At 36.6% G+C, this 23,386-nt stretch overlaps 1 long non-coding RNA gene across 1 annotated transcript; it reads left to right on the top strand.

The window, feature by feature from the left end:
• Positions 1-8,542: 8,542 nt before the first annotated feature.
• LOC309880955 lies at positions 8,543-12,305 on the top strand. The gene is made up of 3 exons (XR_014318053.1): positions 8,543-8,676; positions 9,272-9,380; positions 12,237-12,305. It is a non-coding gene; the product is annotated as an uncharacterized lncRNA (long non-coding RNA).
• Positions 12,306-23,386: the final 11,081 nt, after the last annotated feature.

Genomic DNA, 23,386 nt, shown 5'->3' with positions numbered 1-23,386 from the left:
GCTGCCAAGTGAAGACCACCTAAACTCACCTTTTCTAACCATTCCACTCCAATCCTTTCTTTTTTTTTTTTTTTTTTTTTTTTTCCTTTTTCTCTTCTTTTTCCTTCTTTCTTTTTTTTTAATGAAACAAACAAACAAACAAACTTGTTTGTTGCTTTGGCCTGAAGTAAACAGAGCAAATTCATAATGGGACCTAGTAAGTAAAGCCGTTCTTCTTTGTACTCCAAGCTAATGCAGGTTTTTCATCCTTTTCAACTCTCATCTAATTTTTCCTGACCAATCTAATTTTCATTATATTTTCCATAATAATGTTGATCCAAAAATGTTATTTCTGCTGGTGCTTCTCTTAGTCCCACTCTAGGCAATTTATGCACTTATGAAGATTCACACTACAGCAGGACAGTTTTGTTTCAATCTGCTCTTTGAAAGACATTGTAATGCAAAAAAGTTCTGGGCCCTGAATGCTGTCATTTTCTTGCTAAGCACTGCACACAGTTCCAGAGATGCCTAGGGTTCTTGGGTACTGGAATTTCATCATTCAGGGTTCTGCCTCCTTTGCCACGTTTTAAATAACTCCCAGTATGAAACATAATTTTCGGTGTGAGCTGAGTTTTTCTTATTCAGGCTTTAAGGAATCCTTAATCTGCCATTTCCTTTTTTTCCTGTCATTTGGTTCATTATGTTGCTGCATATATGACTGACTCATCGTTCCTTCTGGTCTGAATCATACTCTTTAATATGTGCATTTGTATCTGCATAAGAAATATTTTGAAAACTTTAAATATGTCTGGAACACACAGAAGCATAGTAGCTCTAGAAAAAATAATTTTAGGAGATCCAAGAAAGATTTCAAGAAGCAAAGCAGCTGCTTTTGCGTTTTATTTATCTAAAACTCTTAGTCTTTGGTTTTGGAATTTTATGCTGTGTTCAGAATATCTTTTTGGGAAAAACAGTGTGTGTAATGGTGACAGAATCGTTGCCAGATTTAAAAATAACCTCAGCAGCAGCAGCAAAATGCTATCCCTTGCAGTTTGCCTCCCTGCCCCAACATTCCTTGTATATTTTCAGTTACCGTCATTCACAATTAAATAGTTACAAAATGAATTTTATGAGAACTTAATGTGATTCTGAATGCTCTGAAAACCATGTGGTATACATCACATATACAGCTTGCTGAACTAAGGAGAGAAATTATCAAGTCAGTTATGTGGAAGCTTTCCATGGTCTCCTTATGTGACCTTGTGCAAGACCATGAATGTTTGAGGTCAGAGGCAACATCAATATTCATTTCTACATGACTCATTCTGAATACTCCACTAGACAAATTTTAAAATAATTCTAGTTAACCAGCACTGAAAACATTTGGGACATTGACCATTAATGTTCTACACGTTGGTTTGGCAAAATAGTTTTTCCCAATGTTTTTCCTAATAGAAAACAAAATAAAAACTTTGATCAGACTGCCCCCTACAGAAAGTGCAGCAATGCTTTTTTAATTCCTATGGTTTACTGTCAAAGATATAGGAGAATTCAGAGGAAACATGGCACAACAGTGAATTCACCTATAGCTTCCCAAAAAATAAGCAAATATTAGACTAATGGTTATTTTTCAAGATACTTTAAGTCCATATTTTTGTAGGCACTTATGTGTATTTAAATGAAAATATCTTTTCAGGAAATGTCCTTAAAATGCTACTATTTCACTGCTTCTAAAGGAAGAGCAGAGTGTGGAAGCAAAGCACAGGCCCTGCTTGCTAGTCTACTGCATTCTGTATGCTGCTTTTCGTTCCTTTTTTTTTTTTTTTTTTTTTTTAATGATAGTTCTCCAGGCAGGAAATGAGTGGCCCACCCCTTCATTTGCAGCCAGTATCAAGCAGTGTAATTCCACCATGACTTTGTGCCTGATTGGGCCTGAACACATATTCATTAAATGACAAGTACTTCAAAATACTGAAATGTGGTCCTGTGAAAGTTTTTCCCTTATTACTGAATTAAAAAACTACTTGTCAATGACTTGTATGTTGTGAGCATTTTTTATCTTTTCATTGTTTATACTCTCTCCCAATAGGTCTGTGTATGTCAGAGGAAGGTTTCTGACAAAATTTCAAAAAACTAGAAGTAAAAGCAGTTTTAATTCAGCCTTCAACAGGTATGTTTCCGGGTACAAGAGAGAAGAGCATTCAGACATTTCCATACACTAGAGAGATTTAGGGTGAAATGCAAGTCTGGATTTTGAATGGAATGAGAAAGATGTGCAACAGGCATTACAAGCACTGGTGTTCCCATTAAAGACTGATATTTTGTATAATTAGGGGGTTTACATATTTGTACAAACAGTGACTCTGGTAAAGTCACTGAAAACTTGAATGTTAGCTTCAAAATCTTTCCATATCAGATACTAAGACCTCAAACTATGTTAGGGCAAAGGTTTTCCATTTGACAATGGTGGCTGAGGAAAATTAGCAGAACTGCAAGTTTTTGTGGGTATCAGTAAATTTCTGAAAGAGACAGAATGCCATTTCTAATAGTAGACCATTTTTCTGATGCTTATAGCTATGCTGGGAAACACTGTTATCTAAAAATTAATTATTTCAAATTCAATGGACTATAAATAACGATTTAAAGTATGAAACTTTTTGGAGAAAAATGTCAAAAATGTAACCCTGTTTTCTCCACCTCACAGTGCTTTTCCTCAGAGGCTATTTGCCTTTTGTGACATCCTAGGTGTCCTACCAGCTGAAAAGTGGAAGGAAGTTTCTCAGAGATTGCTGTCTTTCCTATTTTTTTTTTGGCTGTATAGTTTTTAAGGCATGTGCCAGATCCTATCTTTACCTGAGATACTTGTGCAAAAAAAAATCAGAGAAAACATTGAATATTTTTATTATGAATTTTGCATCCTTGAATATTTTGAGAAAATGATTTATTTATGTATTTATTTAATGTGGAAGGCTGTTTCTTTCCCACAAAAAAAGGAAACACTCCATAGTTAAATCCCAGACCGCCCAGCTAGGTGACCTTTTTCCAGACAGACCATAAGCCAAATGAATACTGCCGTTAGTCTCTTTCTGCTTTGTGAGCTTATTGTCCTCTTTGGATTTGGAAAGAAACACCCCAGAAGTAGAAGGGTTTATTCTTGCTTCAAAATCTCATTTAATACCACTCACTGAAATAATATCACCACTCTTCCAACTATGTTAAAATGCAGTTATCATATTGGAAGAAAAAAGATAGAGGGAGAGAGAGAAAAAAAAAAAGGGGGGGGGGAAGGAAGGAAGGAAGAAAATACAACACTGAACACCCATTGTCTTTCAGCATCCATTAGGAAGAGAGCACCTGCACAGTCCCCATAGAAACTCAAACTAAATAAAATCAGTGTCTTACCTCTTGATAATCATAGTCATTTCCATATCTTAAAAAATGAAGATGATTGTCATTATGAAATTTGGTCAAACTTAAGATCCAAATTGAAACATCATAAAACATCACCAAGCTGAAGCCTATTTGGATGTTTGCAGCTGTTTCTTTAGTCCTGATTAAGGGGGAATTTGTGAGAAGAGCTGCACATTCTCAGTTCCATTCAAGGAAGTTGTAGCTGAGGTATTTTGCAATTGAAATGAAGACATCAATTAATATGTATCATTTGCATAACATGATTTTTCTCGTACTTGGACTTTGGTTATGAGACATCTTAACATTCATGATGACACTCTTTTAAGGTTTTGAACTACATTTATAATCATAAATAATTTTTTAGATTAAATATTGAATATGCACATTGATCCAAAATCTGGTTGAATATATAATTCTGTTGGATTTAATCTAACAAAACTCCAACATTTTTAAAGACAAAGTCTGGCTGCTTGATTTTTAATTTCTTTGAAACACCGCTTTATTCTCTTATGTTCATGCTTTTTATTTTCACAAATTTTTCACATGATATTTCTAGGCATGGTCCCATTACTCCACCCATGCTCCTTAATGGCAGTGAAAAGATTTTTTTTAGAATCAGTATGTAGTATGTAGCATGAATATATATATATATATATATATATATAAAGTATGTAGTAAAAAGAGTAGAAGGTCAAATTTTAACATAATGTATGGAAAGTATTAGTCCGCCAATAAATGTAAGGCATTACATCAATGGAAACCGAATTAAATAGCCTCCATACTGTTGATCTAACTAAATTTGCTGCAGATTTCTTTAACTGTATTCCCACATTGTGTCCTTATCATAAAGTATGTGTTATAAAAGTCTTAATCTATGAAGTATATAATATGCAGAAATTGATTTTTTCCATCTTTCAGCTTAAAAGTGATTCTTGGAATCTCATGAAGTGCTTTGTTACTCTGGAGGCTGTTTATACTGAAGTCTAAATTCTTGTTTCTCTTTGTGGTCAGAGTTGTAGCTATAATGCGATAAACAAACAAACAAAAAAATAAGGTAGTATGATTTTTTTTAATTTCTTTTATTTCTTTAATTTCTTCTGTGAATGTTGGATAAATAGGTCATTTTAAGGCATGTAAGTGAGTGGCCAATTTTTGTAATGGGGTGTCACATTACAAAATGTGGTTTAATAGGGTGTCCCCACCCAAAAATATGGGTTTTGCCTATCTTTGAGGTGGGCTTTTGTAAATAATATTAATATATTCAAAATCAGGCTATAATAGCTGGAGTAATGTTTTCCAGTAAATGTTTCTGCAGGAAAGATCCTCACAACTTATCTCATGACATCAACCTTTATACCATTATCATGAATCTTAAAAGATGTTACATTAAATAATTGCAGCAATTAACTAATTTATCTAGATAATTATTTTGTTTCTACATTTTTTGGTCCTCGTTATGTCCAAAATATATATACGTTATTCAAGGAGGACTACAGGGAGGCTTCCTTCAGTGTTGAGCTTCAAGGATACCTTGTTTAAATGTTTATAGACTGAAACACCTAAGTACATTTAGATCTCTGACCATATTTCTGTAATAAGAGATAATATAAAAAGACAAACAAATATGGAATGAGTTAAAATACATTTAATGTGAACAGAAGCTTTATTTTTGAATGGAAACATTTGCTGTTGACATTACTATGCCCTTTGTCTTGTATGTGTATTTTCTTCGTTTTCCCTTCTTTATATACTCAAAGAATTCATCCCAAATGACATCATTTTCTGTAATTTAAGTTAAATTTAAATAATATCTAAATAGATTTATGTTTGTCTTGTAAACTAGAGTTATGCTCTTGGCAGCAAAAATTAAGGAGCTGGCTGGTGAAAAATAAAAAACAACTTCTTCCTTCCCTTGTTTTGTCCTAGTTCCTTCCTTCCTCTGCCAACAATCACAATTCTTTCTTCAAACAGAACACAGAGAAAGCCTGACTTTTCAGTTTCTCTTTTGTGTTGAGCAAGCTGGAGCAAATTCAGTAGTTTAACTCCAGGCCCTTGTTTGCTAGGCTTCTAAGGAAACTTCCAAGATGTTGTCTACGAGATGTGCCAACATGGTTCCTTAAATTACATCTCCACTAGTCTAAGCAAAAGGGGAAGCATTAAAAAAAAAAAAGTCAGTGCTTTAAAACTGAAATACCAAAATGCCTGGTTAAATACCTGGTTTTCTTTTGCAGAAATGAAGGACATAGTGACCCAAACACACAGATTTTGTTGTATGGATGCAGATGAGCTTATACAGTTAGGCAGCAGATTAACATGGCTGCAAAGTGCCGACTCCTGGCCTGTAACTCTGCACAGAATATCAGGTGAGTCTACCTTTTTAGTGGGTCTCCAAATGACTAGAAATTCACAGATAATTGTAGTCGGTTGATGCATTACCATGAAATAGGGCAGGATGACCAGTCTGTCCAATGGTGATTTTTCAATTTTTTTTCCCTTCTCTTGGATATCACACAAATTTGAACTTGGTCCTCATGGACATAAAACAGGCATAAAGCACAGAAGGGTTTGTAGGACTAGAGCCATGGATTGTTTCCTCAAGGACAGTGTGCCACTTCTTAGATCTTTGTCATAAGTTCAACTGTTGATTAAAATCAGCCTTCCCTATTCCCATAATCACTGTTTTCTTTTAGCTTTAGACATCACCTTCAAGTCTAAGTTACTAACTAAATTAAGTAGAAAAAAAAAAGGTGAGGTTAAACTGTAGTATTTTCAAGTGTGAATAATTGATTGGGAAGATTTTTTTCCCATGTGTGGCTTTTATTTGTTAAATTTTATTCATTTTTGATTTTTGAGTATCTAAACTGCAGACAATATGCAGTATTACAAATTCATAAGGCAGCCAGATGATGACTGGTTAAAATATGCACAAAAAATTTCTCCTCATTCCCAACAAGTTTTTCTCTCCAAAGATTTTCTTCTCCAAAGATTTTTCTCTTCCATTTGAGACAACAAATGTTTTATTCTTCTCTTTGGTCACAAGTAGAACTTATAAGAAAACAATGAAGTTTTTAGCTATGTCTGCTATGAAATTTCTTCCTTTTCTTTTTTTCATTCCAATATAAACTTCTGACAATGCCAATTTGGATCATGAGGTAATGAAAATTGGATTTATACTGAAAGTACAGAATGGCACTTCCTAAAAACCTGAGAATATGCAAGCATGCATGCCTGTCAACTGACCATGCTCTTATTCATTCTCTGACATGAAAGATATGATCTGGCAATGTTGCTTCTCAAGAGATATCTAGAGAAAGACAAAGCAAGGAAGAAATAATACAGTAGAAATGTGTGAGATGAGTGGGAGGAAGTAAATGGAAATCCTGATTTTTACATTTTCTAGTTCTCTGACTGTTTTTGCACCCAGCACTAGACAACTTGCCAGGAAAATGTGATTGCTAGTCCTAATGAGACAAATATTTGTGAGGAATGCTGATTATATAACCACTCAGAGTCTGAAAGAGCACATTTCTTTCAACTATGTAGCAGAGACAGGCTGGTTAAGCAATAATAATTAATTTAATTTGCCAAAAAAAAAAAAAAAACTTCATCCAATAGTGTATACTAGTTTACATTAGCAAAAGAAAGTTTGCAATAGCTTTTGTGGCATTATCCTACAATCATGGAACACTGAATAAATAGTAAACAACTGTACTCCAGTTCTTGCAAGCTGGAAAGCCAAAGCAGAAAAATGTGAAGCTAGCCACACTAAAAAATGTTAAAGGCAGTTCCAGGAAAAAAAAAAAATAATAATAATCATCAGGATCATTACCTTATTAGTTGTGTTCTAGTACTGCTCAGAATTTCTACTCCTGAGACAGCACCCCCATTAAGAATACATTAGAAATATGCATAACTTCACATGATGCATAGAACAAGTAAATAGTTCTGAGCACACTTAAATAAATGTCTTTGAAAATTTGAGTCAGAGAGGCCAGCTAATGGTAGGAAGCTATTTTTCCTCTCAATCTTGCTTTATTTCATTCTCTACTTACAGGATACTATAACTTATGACATATGGTCTGCTTAAATTAGGCAGGCACTCGAAACCTTGTTCCTTCATTTCAGCGTGTGAAGCCAAGTTGTCTATTAATAGGAAAAGCCCTGGAAGAATGTGCATGCAGCAGTCAGTCTCTGTATGGGGGAAGTGAAAGATATAATACAATAGGGAATAAAATGATTTTTTTTGTGTATTACAGCCAGAAACACTATAACCTAGTACTGTTCCAAACAAAGCAGAGAAGGGCTGTTAAATTTGCATGTCTAGGAGATGGTATGCTAGTGACTTGATCTCTGTGTTATCCAGCATACAGACTTGCCAGAGTCATCTCCAAGTTGTCATGGGCAACCTCTTCTCTGCTACCAGAGAGGAATAAACCAAGACCACCAGCAAAGTCATCATGTAATATGATGTGGATATGAGCATTGTCCTCAGGTATTGCATTTAAATGAAAGACTTTATGAAAAAAAAATAAATAAAAATGTTGACTGTCATTTTTTTTCTTTTAGCAAACTAGAAATTTTACAAGAATGTTGCACGAGAATCTTATAAGAAATATCCAACAAAATGTCCACTTCACTGTGCCGCACATGCTTCAACATAAGTTTCCAAAAATTGTTAAAAATAATTGTATGGAAGTGAGTTATAGAACTTACTATATGATGATTATTATGCATGAATTAATATATATGTAAATTATCACCAAGCTCAGTTGATTACTGCAATATCCATTCATCTGGTTTTGACAAATGCAATTTTGCTGGGATGATTTTATACTACATAGCACTGCAGAGATCATTTTCCTAGCCCATCACTTTGACTGTCAAATATAACACTCCTTTTCTATCTGATATAAGCAGCTTGTCTTCCCTTTCAAAGCCATTCATAGCTTCACCTCATCCTACCTATCATCTCTCATTCAGGATCAAGAAATCACTTCTTTCACTGATTAGCCCATGATGCCAGCCTCCTCCATCTACTTCTTAGACTTTCAGTCACTCAGTTTCAAGCTTTATCCTATGCCATTCCTTACATTTGGAAAGAGCTCCTTTAGACATCTTCAAAGCTACCTCATTATCTTACTTCTAATCCCATCTGTGAAGTTTCCCTGCCATTATGCCTTCAAAAGAAGTTTCAGAGTTTGGAGTGTATTTGTCTAGTTATAACGAGCAGCTCTCAGGAAAGATTTCTGGATCAAATTCAAATGGATCACTCCCAAAGATAAGAAGGTTAGTATCTCCTACTCGGATGCAGCACTGTTGGTTCTTTATGGTAACCAGACCCTCATTTTCAAAGGATGTTGCCTTGATGTTTTGGGGGGCCAAAATATTTCTGCTTGAAAACAATGGAATGAATTTAAGGGTGATCTGTCTGGATTGTACGAGCAACTGTGATAGTCTCTGATGTTTCTGAAACAAGGGGCTGGTCCAAGGGGTGACTTAGCCTTTCCCTTCATATGGCAGGTGATCAACAGGAAAATATATGATTTGTATTCATGAAGTGAAATAGTGATCCTATAGCTGGACACATACATTAGAAATTATCTCATACTTGTCAGAAAAGATTGCCTGGGCATTTTCAGTTTTGTTGACCAGTTTGGGGGGATTTGGGGATGGGGTATTGTCTCTGGTTTGCTCAGATTTCTGTTGTGGAATAAATGAGTAGTCATGGGAACCATTGTATTGCACTGGGTCATCATCTTAGCTGAGAATGTTTTTCTTTGAAGCAATTAAATTTGTAGCCTTGAACATGTTTGTGTGTTGTGTCATGTTTGTATTTTCATCCCTAGTAGCAATGACTCAGGACTAAATCACCCTTTTGCAGGAATTACCTATAAAGGAAACTGGAAACTCCATGGAATCTCTCTGTCATCTTTACCTCCAGATGGTGCCTCCAAATCTCTTCTGAAAGAGCTAGTGCAGAGCAGAGTTGTGTAAGTATTTCTTCTTGTCTTGCTGTAAGTGGCTCTAATTTTCATGAAGATTTTTTTCATGATGCTGGAGAGAAAGGTGCCTGCCTCCTCTCTGCCACAGTGATGTCCTGGTGCTCAGCCCCGGGGCCACCAGGGAACTGTCATGGGTCCTGAAAAGGCAGGAGACCACAGTTTCCCCAAGCTCCTCACCTCTGTTTTTCTTGGGCCTCTTCTGTGTATTCAGTAGCATCTTCGTCCCTGAGTCCATCAGCATTTCTAACTGCAGAAGGGGCAAAATGCTGCTCAGTTAGTCTGCATGAGGATGTAACAGAAATATCAGACTTCTTTGTTTACTGCAGAGCACTTTGTTGGTATCACATGTTAGCATGGCTGGCTAAAATCTTCAAATAAGTCTTGGAATTTTCTAGTGATTAAAATGTCTTCTAGAGAATAAGTGACTAGATTCAGTCTGGGAATCTTTAGTATAGGGAATCACCATTTGAAAACTCCTTTCATGGAGTTTTTATTGCCCTTACATAATTTATCAGTAGATCTGTAATCTTAGAAAGCCAGGCTGGGATTTCTCCAAGGCACCAATAGGGTGTAGATAGCAAGTCAAGGTCTCTTTTGAAGTCTAAAAACAGTCTAAAAACACCCACAGATTTGTGTAAATTTCCCAAAATAAAAAGTAAAATCACTCCCATACTGAGCTTTTTTTTTTTTTTTTTTTTTTTTTTTTTTTTTCCAAGTTTCAGCGTAAAACTATATTTTTGTAGGCAAGCTATAAATCTCTGAAAATAAGAGTTTATGTGGAAATGCTAATACAGCCTTAGTTATAGCACTGAAAATGGCTGTAGCACTCAACAGTGATTTGATGCTGAAGGCTATTAGTCCCAAAGAAAACTTTCTTGGAAGAAGTTGAACTTTGAAGGTCAATGAGATCTCAGAGGAAGCTGGACTGAAAACTGAGAAAAGCTGCTTTTCTCCATGTAAATCTATTGTTATTGTTTTCCTGTCTGAGAAAATTTTAATGCAAAGACTAAGGATTTACAAGCAGGAAAAGGGAGAGCCTCAAAAGGTCTTGTAAGAAGTGGTGATTCATAACATCATTATTTTTTTAGATAGTGCTATTTTAAAACCTTGTTCTGAAGCCATGCTGACGGGTTAACTGAAGGAAAAGCTACACTGTTCACTTGTGTGTCCTGGTTTTAAGCTTATGGTCAATTTCAGCTTGTGGAACAGTATGGTGGGACAGTACTTTCACAGTTCCACAGTATTTTTATCACAACATAGTATTTTGTAAGAACTGACCCTCACATTTCAGCAGAATTTACAATGATTAACAGAGATTAAGCAAGACATTTTAATAACACAGTCTAGACAATCTGAAGAAATACATGTATTTCGAAGGGTATTTTGAGACAAAAAGTGTAAGGCAGATACAGTTTAAATAAGAGCAGGAAGAGCATTTGGCCTCAGAATGATGCTGCACTAGACAGAAGTACAATTCTACCAGCGCAGCACAAGAAGCCCCCTTAGTTTCTAACCAGGGATGTCCAGGACTATAATGCTGTTAAGCCTCTGTGAAGAAAGAGGCTTAACTTAAAGATGACTTTCCTTAGAAAGCCATCACACGAGGGGTTTGCAAATGGTCAGGACTCTGTCATAGTACCTGACATGCTTCCTGTCATTAGAACTGAAGAATGCTAGAAAACATAGCAATAAATGCTCCCCTCTGCTGCAGCCAGTTAAATCAGATCAGCTCTCAGCTGAAAAGAGCCTGAAACCAACATGTAGAGAATAAAGACTAAATATTTTGTGTATTGTCTACAGGTTTTTGGTTAGGCTTCTGATCTCTTTTCAGTCTAAAAACAGGACCCTACTTGTGTCCCTTCTTAGTTTAAAAATAAAAGTTTTGGATGTAATCACAACCACTTACCCTATCTGTCAATTAAAATAATAGTGATGAAGATATTTTGAAATTTGCCTGCTTTTACTGAGTTCATGAAAGTAAATTATTTGGTAGCAGCTGAGACTACGGGGAAGGGGTGGGGGGCTTATAATTACTAATTAATTACAACCAGCAATTAGTATATATTGTTTAGTGCATTTTCTTCATTTTGTATTTATTATGTATTGTTTTCCTGGTTATTCCAGAAAGCTTGGCAATTTCTCTAAAAATAGAAAAAGAAGAAAAAAAAAGTCTCATACTTAAATGTAAGCATGAGTAAACAATAATTTATATAGGAATGCATATTAACACTTTCCAGCTAGCCTAGCAGGAGGTTCTACGCAGCACTGCCAGTGTCACAAGTTCACAAGCTTGCACTATGTGCAATGGTCAGTCATCAAAATCATCCAAACAGTGCAAACCCTCCACATGAGGGTAGAGTAGCTTTGGCATTGCAAAGAGGTGCTTTGCCTTGAACTACTCCAAGCTTCTGTGAATAAATCTTCCATCAATAAAATGGAGAAAATAAGATAATAAGATCTGCCTCTTTTAAAAGGGCTTATGTCATGGTGTCCTGTTGCTGCACACAGTAATTTAGGAAATATTACATTACCTACAGAGCTGTATTGCTGATCACACAGACTTGTTTTCTTAGGTTTCTGAAAGCAGGAATCTTGATTAACCAGGCTGCAGTGATGTAGAGAGCATAAGTACCAGACAAACTGGTGACCACAAAATGTGGGTATTTATTTTTGATCTATGTTTGACACACAAGCTTGGAACTATATTTTTTAATAATTTTCTTAGAAGAAAAAGGTAAGAAGACAGAAAATCAGAATCACGTGTAGTGAATTTAAGTAACTGATGATATGCGTACCATTTAGAACAAAAACATTCATTTTTTTTGCCATTCCTTTGTTTTTCAGTACATTAAATCACCACAGTGTGCATAACATTCAGCCTTGTGATGGCAATGCTCAGGCAACAGAGGGACAAACAGAACACAAAACCATGACGGACTTGCAAACAAGGCTGAAGATGCCCAGAGATGTATGTATCTAAGAGCCAAAGAGAGGAAAATGGCATAAGCCAATGAAAAAAAGTTTAAGCTGATCCTCTTAAATTGTTTGACTTGTACTGAGTGACTTGATATGGAATTTTACAAAACATTATTTAAAAAGAATATAAGAAAAATCATTGATGCTTAGTAAGGTGGTTCAAAATAGTCACGAGACTAAGACTGTATACAGAAGAAGCAGGAAGCACTTAACCCTGAAAAGACATATTACTTATCCGAATTCAAGTTCAAATATTTGTGTCATCTTATGATTTCTGAGAGGCTACATTTAATCTTTTACTCACCAGGAATGTTTTTGGTCAGCTGATGTTGCTTTTATTTAAATAGGCAACAATTTCTGGGAATATTAATATGTATATATATATATATTTAACCCTGTTTTTTATTTACAGCACCAATTTAAGATATTGTCAAAAGCCTTCTCTAATAATAATGCCTAACACTGTTTTCTGATGATAATTTTTAATTCAAAAGATGTGCATTTTTGGCATTTTCTGTTTGCAGTCGAAGTCTCTATGGCTAGTGTTTATTGTGACCTTTGTGCTAGAGAAGAGATGCCAGAAATCATTAAAAACTGATATTGCAACATAAGAGAATACAACAGTTTAATATGAACCCATTTGAATATCTTTATTGTGATTTTTTCCCCTCAGAGTAAAGCAATAGCATAATACCCAGCTGCATGATAATATTGGCAAGCAAGGCCATGAATTTCAACTGCAAACCCTAAACACTGAATGTGCTGTGCTTTTTAAAGAAATCCCCTTTTGTACCAGATATGTAATACCCTTTTGTGCTAGAGTGGTTTGCATAATAATAGTTTTCTTTAGTTATTCGTTGTCATGTGGTGGAGCTGCAAAGTGAGCTAGGCAGTAACAGCATAAAAGACAATTTTCCATTTTTCTCTAATTTTTCAGAGATTTTCTTGTCTTTTAAAATGTAAATACTTTTAACTATCTTCAGAAAAGATATCCAGTTATTAACATTTCAGACCTAATTGTTACTTTTCTTAATACCCACCTTCGTGTTTGAGCTTTTCCCTTACAGGAGAAGCTGCAACATTATTTTCTTTGCACTTCTGAGGAACCTCGAGCATCTTAATTTAATTGGGCATAGGATCATCTGGTGTAAATTGATGTAACTCAATTCACAGACATTGATACCATGACCTTAAAAGTAGACCTCAAGACTTGAACAGTAGAACTACTTGAAATCCAAGCAAAAATCATATTATTAACTGTATAGCCTATATAGGTGTTGTATGTATGTTACACTGCGCCACTGAGGCAAAGGGTGTTAGCAGATTGAAGTCATCTTAAAAATTAGACATCTAGGACATAGCTAAGAACAAGCATAAACTAAAATTTTAAGAATATTCTGATGGGCTTTCCTATGTAATTTTTTTTAAGATTCCTCTTGGGCTTTTTGATGTGTTCTGGTCTGGGTAGTAAGGAAGGAATATTTCCCAAAGGAGGTATAATTACATTGAAATGGAGCTCAGTCTTATTTGCAGTAAAAGCTACAGATGACGACTAAAACCAGGGGAAGTTCCTCAGCTAATGTCCAATAAACTGGGCATTATTCTAGCTGACACCATCAAAAGATTTTCCTTTGAAATCAGTGGAATTATGCCAAGTTACTCTAGCTGTGACTTTGGCCATAAATTACAAGTGGCTTTCAACCCCTGGCTTGCAACCACTGCAAGGGACCATTTCCAAGCAATCCCTGAAAAGTAACTAAGGAAAGTAAGACTATTTATTACCCATTAGCTTAAATTCAGAGTGCAGAGAGGGTTCATAATTTCACTGGAAAACATTTAGAGGCTTGCAAATTGAAAAAGGTCAAAAACAACTGGGCTAGATTATTTCAGAAATGCTGACAAGGTGGATTAACATGCAACTACACATTATCAGATTTTAGCACTGCAAAGAATGCCCAGGAAAAAAGAATGCTCCAGAGCCCTAAACCTATGGATTCCACAGGTCTGTTTGTTAGACACCGTTATATATAACCACCCTACAAAACTGAGATGAACAAATCCACATGTCCCTTGCCAATACAGCAACTGTATATTACTGTTTACTAAAATATCTAAAATCTGTCTTTGCTAAATAGGGCAACAAGAAATTTCACAGTGCCAATGAACCTACTGTCAGTTAATACCAGGGAGAGAAATACTATCACTGAAACTATGAAGGAAGTCCTGGAATCTAGGTAAGAGTTTATTATAATTATTATGTAGTCTGTAAATCTTTTAATCTGGAATCTCACAACTGAGCCACAGGATTCTGTCATCTTAGAAATACGAGTTGCCTCATATCAGTTGGATACCAGATACTATTAATGCACTGAAGGTTAAGCAACATGTTATGCTCATTTAGTGGTAGTGAGACATCCTAGCTTAGATCATTCTCCATGACTAGACAACCTGAAAAAAAAAGTCCTTCAGAAGGAAAATATTCAATGGAGTTTTCTGAAATTTTCTTCCTAGGAAGGTATAGCCTGTGCTTCATTTACTGTCTCATTACAGAGTACTCTGAGCTTTATTGGAATAAGAGCTTGTGCCACACAGTCACACATGTACCTGTCCCTGGGATACAGCTCTTTCCTCCAGTTTCTCTGTTCCTCTCCCCAGGCTTCTAGGATTCTGTGGAGTTTTTTTCTGCTCCATAACAGATGTAGCAAGAATCTTATGTGCTCACCACTTTCTTTTATAATTTCTTAGAAGTGTTGAAGTTTTTGTTCACAGTAAACTGTGAATGAGAATTAAATGTTTCTGTTAAAAAAAAAAAAAAAAAAAAAAAAAAAAACTTTTCAAATATGTCATCTTTATGTGAATATTCCAAAGGGATGCAGATGGTCAGAAAATGAAGGAAGCAGTCGTGGGTTTTGTTTGATTTTCTGAAACAACTGTTGCTTAACTCATAAAGTAGTGAACTGTCTACCAAAGGCAATACACTCACCTTTTTATATTAATAAACATCCTTCAGATGGCTTGGCAAACACATCTAGGTATTGCATAGTATATGCACTTTTACTGATACTAAATAAAAGGGTACAAATTTGACTGATGCGATTCTTTTTATTATTTGTAAATCAGTTTCAAAATTAAATCATAGTATTGTACATTTACACTTGGTACAAACAGGCACCTTGGAAGAACCATATGAGTCTATCTGTAGGAGTGGCAGCTTAAACTTGCATTTATTTCAGTTAAATTTAAGGTGCAGAAGCACCTTTCTATCCTGTGTCATCATTTGCAAGTGATGATGTTAGTCCTTGTCTTGTCTCATGCAACATCCCAGCTTTGCCAGGTTGAAAGTCTTCAGAAAAAGGGCAGGGCTGCTTCTGTAACACAGTTATGTCCTAGAACAAGCCCAGTTGTGAGCACCATTGCAGTTTAGACATCTCAGTTACTTGTAATGACTGGGATATATTGCATGCAAGTTCACTGTACAGTAAAGAAGCGATCCCCAAGCCCTTAATTACCTTACAAAGTTTGCCTAACTCTAAAGTGTAGAAAATGTTTGTGCATGAGTATGTAAGCTAGGAGATCTCCTCTGTGCGTGACTGCACCTTCTTTAGTGTTAAAAACACCAAGACTGTGCTGAAATATGTACTCCAGTGCTCTCTGGGAAAATTTGTATATGGATCCAAATATTGTTGCTGTTTTTTTAGCCCATGTCCTGAGGACTGCCTGCCCACTCTTTGAGATGTTTGCGGCTGATTGCACCGGGAGAGAGGATATCACATTAGATGGGGTACTGAGCTGTTCCTACGTGGTAATTCCTACAACACTTCCACTTTAACAGCTGTCATGTGAATTTCATATGACAGCTTTCTATTGTAATAAAACATTTTAATACTTCCTAGGTGAAAAAATACTCATTAGTTTTGTAGATAACCACAGACGCATTAGCCATTACATTCTCTTAAATTTGTAAGAAGCCAGTAAGCAGTACTTCAGGAAACTTGTGAAAGTTCCCTGCACCCCTGGAGTGAGCCCAAGACAGCAAAAAGAAGCTCAGGGTGTAGATGGAAAAACTACTCTTCCCTGGTTGTAGCTACAGCGGATAGGGTTGCATGGAAAGGACAGGCGAGGACAATTTATTTCTATTCTCTATGACAACTTAATGAGTACAGAACTCAGTTTCAAGTAAACTGAGCTTTTTTCTTGCTCTGTGGCCTCTATACATGAAAACTCAGAATTCACCCCAAATAGTCTTCTGGTGATCCAGTCACTGAGAAAGCTTTCCAAACAGCCAAGGCCTGAGTCTTAATGAATTTTTAAAAGCTTATAAAATGTTCTTTAGTTATATACGCTTTAAAACAAAAGGTTTATTCTTACATGTTGGCATGTCTTTATTGGCACCATTTATTTACTTTTTATAGGAGTGAGAGCATGACTACTTCTATGCCAGCATATTTGATTGTGTATGACTTGCTTTACATTTACAGGGATCTATTGTTGCTTATGAGGAAAAATAAAATTTCTGTAGAGTGTTTAGTTAACTCCCTGTTGAAGTTAAGCAAGACATATCTTTGGAAAACTCTTAAGGGATTATTTCTAATAGTGCCAATGGGACCCTTGCTTTGCTTATAAAAATATAAGTGAATTTATAATGGACAAAGATACAATTATCCCAGAATAGCCTCAGGAAAACTCATCAGATTTCTTTCAGATGAGGTGCACAGATATGGATTGCAACATACGTTACTGTTCTCTGGGCAGAGCAGATTATGGCCTGGCTTTTATTTTCAGTGTGAGACACGTTCTGTTACCATTTTCAATGGTCAGAAATAATTCCCTTTAAATCAAGCTACTGTATTTCCTAAGTAGAATTAGTCCTTATTTATATAAGTACACGACAAAGAATAATCTCATGCAGGGATTTTAATATTGCTAGTGATGAAAAACTGAATGCTCAAAGTCTCTCAGTATGCTCAGATCTTTGGAGTCTCTCAAAGTCTGTCCCGGTTTAATCCAAGAAATTGCAAACAGTCTCAGTGTAACAAAAGAAACTATATTCATCAGCCTTTTTCTCCTTTCTAGATCAGGAGTTCTTTCCTCTGCATTTCCACAAAAGCTTTTATGCAAAGCCCTTATAGAGCTGAAGAAACCTTGTTAAAACTTAATTACAAACCCATGTTGTATTAAAAAAGAGCATCTGGAAAGGGCATTTCTCACAGGCTTGTGTTTAATTATTAACAGTTATTTCTGTTGACTCCCCCACTAACTTATTAAATACATTTTCTTCCTCACGAGGAGGGACTCTCAGATACGCAGAACTGACGATTTTTAAAAGATTCCCAGTTCCCTCAGCATCTGAGCATATTTAAACCTGCGGGCCTGGCTGTCCTTCTGGTTGTACACCTGGTCTCAAGCATGAATTACTGTAACAACATCTTCGCTGACAGCGAAGTGCTTCTTCAATAGACGTGAGCTTATTGTCTAGGTACTGTTGCTAGGAAAAACAGCTGATTAGAGGGTTGGTGTAGCAGCCAGTTGATGTAATACATGCTTGCTAAAACTCTTATCAGAACTTTGCACACTTTCAAGAATGCTCACGAGTAGGCTGGATTTATCAATATAAAAAGAGGCCCATTCTTCCTTCATTTCACTTACCTGTTGGAGGCAGCCTGTCTAAGTTGTAAAGCTTGAAAGCCATACTCTGTCCCCTCCTGCTATTCATGCCCATCACTCACCGACACACAGATGCAGCAAAGGAAACGCCAGGTCGTAGACAGGTTTTTTTCCCCTCTGTGTCTGTTCTGGGGATGTGAGCCAGAAAGAGGGCTTTGAGCTGCTTTGTTTTGCATGCACAGACATGTGCTCTTTGGAAGACCTTTCAGGTGTTATCTTCAATGAACCACACTATCTAGATTCTGAGGATGAGAAGACAGGAAAATAGGCCAGATCAGAAGTGAAGTGGGGATAAGTCTTGTGCATAATGTTCAACTGCAATTGTCTCTTCCCAAATGGTATAACTGATGCAAGGTTTCAGCAGGGGATCACACACAAGGCATATTTATTCCTATTATTATTATTCATTAGCCATTAGACAGTTTGGCTTAATGCTATTTAAGGATGTGAAATCAAAAACAACCTTTTACTTTTGATTAAAAAAACCCTCCTGTATTAATTCTTATTATGTAAATCTTATGTAGTTTGCTTAAAGCAAACAACTCCCATCCATCAAAAGGGAGTATTTCTGTAACTCATGCAAAATGACATTCTTTCTTCTGTACTGCCAACAAAGATGACCAAAAAAAAAAAAACACCCCACCTTTCATCTTGGATAAAATCTAAGAAAAGTGTGTGTCGGATACACTAAAGGCTTGTTGATCTGTGATTTAGCATCACTGGTCCTTTTTTGCAGCTGCTTTGTAGAATGCAGATTAGCTCTCAGATACGTCTTAAAAGGCAGTTGATGGATGACATTAGATTGCTAAAGCAGCCCCTACCCCCTTAGATTAAATGGTTACTGAAGCAAAGAGTTGGCAGGCCCCTTAGTTAAGAACCTTGGCAATTTTTGACCTTTGAAATGGCTTCTTGAGACCTTGATCACCTGGGTGCAATTCAGAACACCCCAGCATGTACACCAACCTGAGAAGGAGGGGTCTTTGTGCATAAAAAACTGAGGTGTCATAGAAAAAAATATGAATTAGAGTTTCACAGAAAAGTAGCACTACAACTCAACTATATCAGGGACTGTTTTGTAAATTTGAAGGCTCCTTTGGGACCTTAACATATAGAATACAGTAGGAAGCAGAGCAAAGGAAATCAAACCGGATAGATAGTGTAGATACATACAGTAGAAGTGGGGAGGCTAAGAGTAGAGGGGAATATTGTATATTACTGATTTGCAAAGAAACCAGTTTGCAAATGAATTTAAATACAAGTTGGACTTTAACCACAGGACATATACTTCTTGCAAATTGAGTCTGTCCTTTCCTTTTGCTTATAGCCCTTGACCATTGAGGTGCTGTAGTTTAATTGTGTGAAACTGAGTTTCAAGATTCAAGATACTGCTCAGATTGTTCTGCAATAAATTCTTCAGATTCAGCAGCTTCAGCACAAGGGAGGCCATGGACATTGAAATAACCAGATCTCTGCAGCTATCACATGAAAAAGGGTTTCTTTCTTCTGGATCCTTCAGACTTTTCCCAGCCTTGTTTACAGGTAATTTTTGGATGCCTGCCTGTTCTCTGTACATGCCTCTAATTGCTTTCCCTTTTATACTTCTTTTCTTGCTAACTTCTTCATGGCTTGCAGAAGGTGTTAGTTTTACATGTCTTCTCTGCCCTTGCACTCCTCACTCACAAAAGTGCCTCACCACAGTATGCCCTTTTATGCCTTAGTCATTCTTGCTTAGTGCTATACAAAAGGCATAGCCAACCCTGGAAAATCTCTTTCTGTGGCATGCTGATGTATTGTGATTAATGCATTATCAACAATGACAAGTCTGCCTTGGGAAACTCCAGCAACCCGTAGGCTTTTTTTTTTTTTTTTTTTTTTTTTTTTTTTTAAGAAATAACTTTCTTAAAAACAAGTGGCATATCCCATGCAGATGAACTTCTTTTCTTTGATTCCTGAAGGTAGAATCAGCATGTTGATGTTGCACATAAAGATAAGCCAACAAGAGACCTTGCTCAGATAAAATAAACCTGATAGTAGTAGTAACAGTGATTAATATTATTTGTGTTGTCTTTTCATATAACATTGCAGAGAACTCAATAACACATGTGGCACTTAATAGAAAGGGTGTTCAATATTATCCTAGCACTGAAGGGGAAAGCCTACCCTCCTTCCAAGCAAGAAGACTGTGCTGTAAGACTCCACAACCACAGCATTTGCATGAGAAAGCAAGAAAGCTGATGGCTCTGGACTTCTGTTCTTGCTAATTAGTTTGGGGAAGTAGGAAGAAACATTTCAAAAAAACATCGCATTTCTTAGACAGAGAACAAGTCATCTTGCTGTTAAGTTCTGTTCTAGGGGTGCAAAACATCTCCAGTCTGGGAGATAGGACTGCTGTCCCAAGCAGATTTTTGAATTATTTTTCTTTATTTTAAAATGAGCCAAGAGCGAGTGTTTTTCTGGACAAACTACTGGCAATTCTGTAACTTCTGACATTAGGTCTGCTAGCACAAATCCCATACATATTTTTCTAAATTATAATTCAAAATGATCATATCCCATAACTCATAATTTAAAGAGTGACTCAGGATTCAAAAATAAACCTTTCAGATAATCTCACTTAATTTAGGAGTTTAGTTTAGGAGTAATGAAAAGGAATTTGCAATCTGTTTGAAATCTCCTTTCAAGCTGAGCTCTAGTTACAACCTTCTGACTAGATGTCTCTAGTTATAGTGCCAAGAGATAGAAATTCAAGTGCACAGTGCTCTTCTGTCCTCACAATAAACCTGAAATTTCTCGACTTTGGACCTCAGCCTGAAACGTTCTCCATGCCTTCTCTTCTCCTGACCTCAGCTGTCACAGTGGCACCCTGCGGGAAAGCGTTTTGTTTTCCATTGGCCTCCATTTTAGTCTTTCAGGAAGATGAATAATATAATTTATATTATACAAATAATGAAACTATGTATTGTTGCATGTGTTCTCCCTGTACATGTACATATCACCGTCTAGAAAATGGGTACAGACCCTGGAGTTAAAGGAAAGAAGAGATTAATGAATCACATCTTTTTCAAAAAAGTGACTGTACAGAATGCTGTTCAATCACTCATAAGGCAACTTGTGTTTTCTGAGAGATTTACGTAGCCCAGCTATGTTTTATATGGTAGAAACCTCCTTCCCACGTTTCAGACAAATCATATGCCTATCATATTCATAATCACATTCATATATATTATATATGTGTGTGTATGTATATAAATATACACACAAACATATATATATCAAATATAATCATATTCCTGGGCAGCCTGCTCTAAGGAACCTGCTTTGGCAGGGGGGTTGGACCCAGTGATCTTTTGAGGTCCCTTCCAACCCCTTCAATTCTGTGATTCTGTGATATGCCTAGAAAATTATACAGGAAAAATAAATCTGCAGGTGACCATTTCATCCATTTAATATTTTTACTTACATCTGTCGTTTTTTCACCTGCTACCAGAATGAAGGGAGGCAAACTAATGCATTGAAGTGGGGAGAGGGAGCTATGTTTGACAGGACAGGAAAGAACTTCTATATGCCAACATTCATATATCTTCTCTTTACTTGGATTTTTGTTGGTTTGTTTGTTTGTTTCTTTGCTTTTTTAAGCTCAGAAGTCAGTATGAACAGTAACGGGCACTCACAGATGTGCTTTAGAGGAACGTTTGGGGAAGGTGTCTCAGAGTGCTTTGTCATTTGCTGACAAACTGGTGCCAGGACCAGAACTTAATGAAGTCTTCAGAGAAAATTTTGCGGCAGATCAGGGAATCTCAAAGGTATGGACCTGCAGTAAAACTGCTGTAACAGATGATTTATTTACCTTTTTTCATCTCTTGAAAGGCTGAAAGTTGAGCTTTGTGGCAAGCTTTAATATCACCTTCTTGGTTGCACCCTCGTTATTATTTTTCAGGTTTTCTGGCATTCAAAAAAATAAATAAATAAATAAATAAATAAATAAATAAATAAGGCCAGGGCAGTAGCTTAGAGTTACTTGCAGTTTATCTCCCAGTGATATCTTCAGTCTTTAAAGCCTATTGAGCACCTCTGCTATGCTGCCAATGTAAATTACCTTAGACCATCAGACAGGAGAGGGCCGAGTCGCTCTGCTGCTAATTCTCTGTTGCCTTCCACACTCTGGAGCTGGATTCACATCAGCAAGTAGGTGCCATTCTTTTTCCAGGAGGACAGTAACAAAATTTGCTCCCTTACATATTAAAGAATCCCAGGAGACACAGTGCTTTCCTGAAGGAGATTGTTTCAGCGCTAAGCTGATGTTTCTGTTACCAGAAGACTTCCAGTTCTTAGGTAGGACCCTTTATGGGACAGGCTTGTTTACACAAAACTGTTTTGTTTCCCTACTAATGTAGGAAAAGTAGCCGAATGGACAAAACCTTACTGTGTTATTGAAGATCAGGACAATAGTACTAGAAACGCAACAGTATAAATAAGTAGCTTTTCTGAGCACTAGCAATTTGGGGGGAGAATGTAAACAGTGCATTGATTCTAGAAAAATAACATAAACTTGCAAAATGTGCCATTTTTTTTTCCACTGAAAATATGGGGTTAGTAATGTTTTTCTCAGTTATTTAAACCAGGCTTTTTTCTCTATGGGAAAACAGATAAGGTATTAAAAAGAGATGGTAAAGTTTTGCTCATGTTAGATAAATGCCCACCTCTTAAAAACACTCTTAGACCGTCACGGCCCATCTCAGCCTACAGGCCAAGAACTGAATGCTCGTATAGGGTCAAATACTTTTTCCCTCCTATAGCGATATCCATTAGGATACAGAGTATGATAAAGTGATGTAGCATCGATGAAGCTAGCTGCCAAGGCAGAATTTCAAAGTAAAGCCAACGCAGAATTTGGCTGGGAGCAAAACAATTCCAGTGCACCTCTGTGACTTCGGAAAGCAGAGCTCACACCACTGCAGTGCCTCACTGGTGGCTATTGCTGAGCCGGCAGCTGGAGAGCCCCAGAAATCATTCTGGCTATCTGAAGGACAGACCTCAGCCACCCAGTGTCAGTGGGAGGATGTGAAGGGACTTGGGTCCTGCCTGGAGTGTGGGCTCGGTCATATAAATGCAGGATCTCATCTTTGGGAATTGTTGCTCTGAACTGCATCACTTTCACCAGCCCTACGAGGCAATGCAGCTAGTCCTGGACTCCAATCCTACACGTAAACGTCACTTCGGTACTGAAAAAGTGTTATTTGGTCAGCTGTGGAGGGAGGATGGCTTAAATTCCCTCTTGTCTCTCTTGTTTAAACTAACTTACATGTCTGCTCAGTGGGCGTTTGGAAATTACCTTTACTATATGTATTTTCTGT

The sequence above is a fragment of the Aythya marila genome (genome assembly GCF_965140915.1).
Source record: "Aythya marila genome assembly, chromosome: 8".
NCBI lineage: Eukaryota > Metazoa > Chordata > Aves > Anseriformes > Anatidae > Aythya > Aythya marila.
Note: the sequence above shows the minus strand (reverse complement) of the source record. Positions and strands in the feature narration are given on the sequence as shown.